We start from the raw sequence: 4,516 nt of genomic DNA, 5'->3' as shown, positions 1-4,516 counted from the left end.
ATCCTCCGAAGAAGGCTGGTCCACCAGCCGAAACTGTTAGGAATAAATAAATATTTTATTGTTTTGTTTCCTATAGTGCACTATTCACGAAGTTTATATATATATATATATATATATATATATATATATATATATATATATATATATATATATATATATATATATATATATATATATATATATATATATATATATATATATATATATATATATATATATAATCACAAATGGCAGTCTGGCACTCCATCCCTCTGGGAAAAATTTCTATGAGGCACGCTGCAGTGGTCACCTGACAAAGTGTGATCGAATGAACGAAGAGAATTTTCGAGGGCTAGTTTCTTTGAAGAAATGAAAACCAGCATATAATGATTCCCAGGAAGTTGTAGTAACATTTTTAGTTATACTGGTTTAAGTGTATTTAACCATTGCGATCTACTTGAAGAAAGTAAAGGGGGCGAAAATACAACTTCATTACCGCTGCAGGAAGGAACCGATCCCTGCGACCTTCTCAGCTGAGTCAGCTCCTTAGAGGTTTACGTGTTGCGTCATGCCATTTGGCGAAAACAACGTACTTCATACTCGCTTAAAACAGTGGGATTAATGCTTAATCGTGCGCAAAGTTCACCTTTGAGGAGGGGGGCGGCAAAGGTAGCTGACTTACGAAGGCAATCACCCTCATCGTGCACCCACCTATGCCCTAGCTGTATCAGGGGCGTAGCCAAGGGGGGCCGGGGTTCAAACCTTCGACCCCTGAAGTTTCTTTTAAATTTTGCTTGTGTATACATGCGTGCGTAAAACGCACGCATGAATATACATAATTTATTGTCGAGCCCCACCCTCCTCCAGAAAATAATTTCTGGCTACGCCTCAGCCCTATACGATCCTTTGCTTCGTAATATGGGTGACTGTGTATGCTCCCCTAAATGTTCTCATGATTTTATCAATCCTTCTTCTCTTCATCTCTCTTTTCGCCCCTTAATCATTCTCCTGCAGTAAAGGGTAGGAAACCAGATGTGCATCAGTTAACCTCCCTGCACTTCCTTGCTTATATCTCTCTCTTTTTTTCTGCTGGTGTTTTTCATTGTGACTGAATATATAACGTGGTGACTCCTGTTCTTACGCTCTGCGAGCTGTTTGAGGCGTTCACTTTCACAATGGCGCGTCTCACAAATGAGGACTCCGCACCGTGATAGGGAGACGCAAGCGTATTCAAGATTTCGTAAAATGAGGAGCAAAGGGAAATGAAGAATAATAATAATAATAACGTAATACAAAAATATTAAAAAAATCGCCGCCTTGCCCCGGGTGAGGATCGAACTCACGACCTTCAGATTATGAGACTGACGCGCTGCCTACTGCGCTACCGAGGCGGACAACGAAGCCGTAGCAAATTGACAATTCCCACACTAAAGCTCGATATAAATGTCGCTATAGGTAGTTGAGGGTTGCCAAATTTGTGTGTGTGTGTGTGTGTGTGTGTGTGTGTGTGCGTGCGTGCGTGTGTGTGTGCGTGTGTGTGTGTGTGTGTGTGTGTGTGTGTGTGTGTGTGTGTGTGTGTGTGTGTGTGTGTGTGTGTGTGTGTGTGTGTGTGTGCGCGCGCGCGAAAAATAGTGGAAAGCTCGCTACATTAGATCCGGCTATCCCATCACCATCATGACAGTAATATTTGCGCGTTTTTTATTTTTTTGTTTCTTCACACTAGCTTAGTAAGAAGATGACACTACGCCTTACCTAACCAACACCACCTAAATCGCCGTTCCCCACGCACAATATATTTCGTTCTTTGATTTTCTTTTATATATGTATGCACGCCCTTATGGGGAGTTTGTGCTCGTGAGTCGTGTACAACTGCTCTAAATGCACAACGACATCAGAATAAATGTTAGCTATTCCATTACTCTTCTTCTTCTTCTTCTTCTTCTTCTTCTTCTTCTTCTTCTTCTTCTTCTTCTTCTTATTATTATTATTATTATTATTATTATTATTATTATTATTATTACAATCGCGATATATTTAGCTAACAAAGCGCAGCGCCTTCTGAAAGCGTGTACTTATTTAAAGGATCCGACACTAAAGGGCAAAATGATTTTTCGCATTTTAGCAAAGTATCATTTCGCAATCCCGAAAACACCATCTTAGCGGGACACTGCGCACTGTTCTAGGCACTGTAACTACGTTTGGTAAGCGTGAAACTACGTTTGGTAAGCGTGAAAACGCGCGAGAAGAAACGAGGGTGGAGAATGGAGACGCCACCTTGAGAGTCTCGCACCAAACACCATGATACGTAAAAGATTTTCGAGACGTTCTGTGCGTCTACTGGGCCTAGCGTAGCTTAAATGAAGTACATTGTCATCTGTGGGGGCCATAGACTGAACACATAGAGTTTCAGAAAATTTCACCGAGACAATGTCGCGACAATACAAATACATTTTGAAAAATTAGACGTTACGCGTGGAGATTTCGGCACAAAATTTAAAAATTATATTTTCACCTTAAAGGAGCACTGTCACAAATTTACTCATGTCAAGATTTTTGCGTTAACGAGCAGCTACCGACCCCCTAGTACCGATTCATGACCTAAAACGCATCTAAGTGGCTAATGAGTATCTGTAATCTTAATTAATATATTCGCTATCGAACGTGGTTAAAAATGGGTGGAAAGCCCACCAAATTGTAGTTCTGGCAGCGTTATCTCGCGGTCACGTCGAGGCCGCTGCACAGCTGATGCCGCTTTCATAAGAAATGGTGACGTCACACTAGCGTTTCTTTTGCTAGGAGCACACGTGCAGTCATTCCAGCTACAACGTTACTAGATCTAGTAACGTTGGTCCAGCTAGTCCAGCTGTGTCTCTCTAAAGGCGTAGGCATGCCTCTTGTCTTGTCTTGTCTCCTAGGAGATCTTGGCTCGTACCCACGAGGGGGATTGGCCACACTGTACCTCATAATAGATCATTTTTTACAACGCTTGCTAAAAATAATAAAAAGAAATTAGATAGCAACAATAACAATGTTCCTTTGAAAAAAACGTGAAAATATTGCAGAAGAATACGATAAACCAGAATCTCTAAAACAAATTAACAAGAATGTGGAAGGGGGAGAAAGAATCGAATATATCTGGCAGTACCACAAGCAGCGTATCCTTCCGGTTGCCTGAATGCCATCGAGGTGGCCAGGCGTCTGGAGGCGCTGGGCCCGGGGATACGACACTGCCTCTACGCCGACGACGTAACCATCTGGGCCACGGGTGGAAGCGACGGAGACATCGAGGCGGGTCTGCAGGCGGCGGTGGACGCCGTGGAGTCCGCACTCTTGGGCACGGGCTTGCGGTGTTCGCCACAAAAATCACAGCTACTCATCCTGCCACCACCTGGGAGGCACAGAAAGAAGGCAAGTCGAGAGGCGGCCGAGAACATCATCGTGCGCACCAGTGACGGTATGCAGATCCCGCACGTCCCGGGGCTTCGAGTCCTGGGGATGTTCGTGGACGGCACCCAAACCAACGCCACGGCGGTCAAGAACATCACAACCAAGATGGGCATCGCAGCGCGCCTGGTCAAGCGAATGTCGTCCCGCTACCGGGGCATGAAAGAGAGGGGGCTCCTGCATCTGCTGCAGGCTTTCGTTATAAGCCACGCGGCATATGCGGGGGCCTTTCACCGCTGGACCGGCGCGGAACGAGCCAAGATCGACGCTGCCATCCGGAAGGCTTACGCAGGGGCTCTTGGGCTTCTACCAGGCACAAAAACAACGGCCTTGCTGTCTCTGGGAACACACAACACGCTCTCGGAGATCAGCGAGGCCCAGAGAGCTTCGCAGCTGAGCCGCCTAAGCGACACAGCCGCGGGCAGAGGATTACTCGATCGGGTAGGATTATTACCTCCTGGAGAACGCCCGGGCGCAGGACCGGACAGGGAGCTAGAAAAGCAAGTCCCCCTGAGCGATGAGGCAGCGAGGAAAATCATTGTCTACCCGCTGCCAAAGAACATGGACCCAGAAAGGGACGCGGGCAGGCGAGCGGCGAGAGCAGTGGCGCTGGCCCGTCAACATCAGAGAGACGAGGGCGCAGTCTACGTGGATGCCGCAAGATATTCGGGAAGACGCAACGCTTTCGCAGCAGTGGTGGTCAGCGCCACTACCGGTAAACTACTAACAGCAAGCACCGTGCGCGCCCGAACAGCCGGCCAGGCAGAGGAGGCGGCGATAGCCCTGGCCACAGGTAGGCCGGGCACGCGCACGGTGCTAAGCGACTCAAAGCAGGCAATTAGGAATTTTGCCCGAGGCATGGTCTGGCGGGGCACGGAGCGGCTAGTGACGTCCATCGCGGCCTCGCGGGCTGCTCGCGGCGCCGCTGTAGGACCAACCATCGCCCTCAAATGGTTCCCAGCCCACATGGGACGACACCTGGCTCCCGACATCGAGAACCGCAACGAGGAGGCGGACGCTGTGGCCCGTGATCTCATCACGTGCCGGACCGCGGCAGCCCGTCTCCCTGAAACCAGCGGTGAAGAACGAGAAG

At 47.8% G+C, this 4,516-nt stretch overlaps 1 protein-coding gene and 1 non-coding gene across 2 annotated transcripts in view; both read right to left on the bottom strand.

The window, feature by feature from the left end:
* Positions 1-3,159, bottom strand: part of LOC142803871 (uncharacterized) — a 28,061-nt gene extending 24,902 nt beyond the window's left edge. The window contains exon 1 of the mRNA XM_075890132.1: positions 3,125-3,159. The gene's annotated coding sequence lies outside the window, so the exon portion shown is untranslated. The remainder of the gene's footprint in view (positions 1-3,124) is intronic.
* TRNAM-CAU (transfer RNA methionine (anticodon CAU)) lies at positions 1,298-1,370 on the bottom strand. Its single transcript has one exon. It is a non-coding gene; the product is annotated as a tRNA-Met (tRNA).
* Positions 3,160-4,516: the final 1,357 nt, after the last annotated feature.

The sequence above is a fragment of the Rhipicephalus microplus genome, chromosome 3 (assembly GCF_043290135.1).
Source record: "Rhipicephalus microplus isolate Deutch F79 chromosome 3, USDA_Rmic, whole genome shotgun sequence".
In the NCBI taxonomy this organism is placed as follows: domain Eukaryota; kingdom Metazoa; phylum Arthropoda; class Arachnida; order Ixodida; family Ixodidae; genus Rhipicephalus; species Rhipicephalus microplus.
This window is presented reverse-complemented; position numbering and strand designations above follow the sequence as displayed.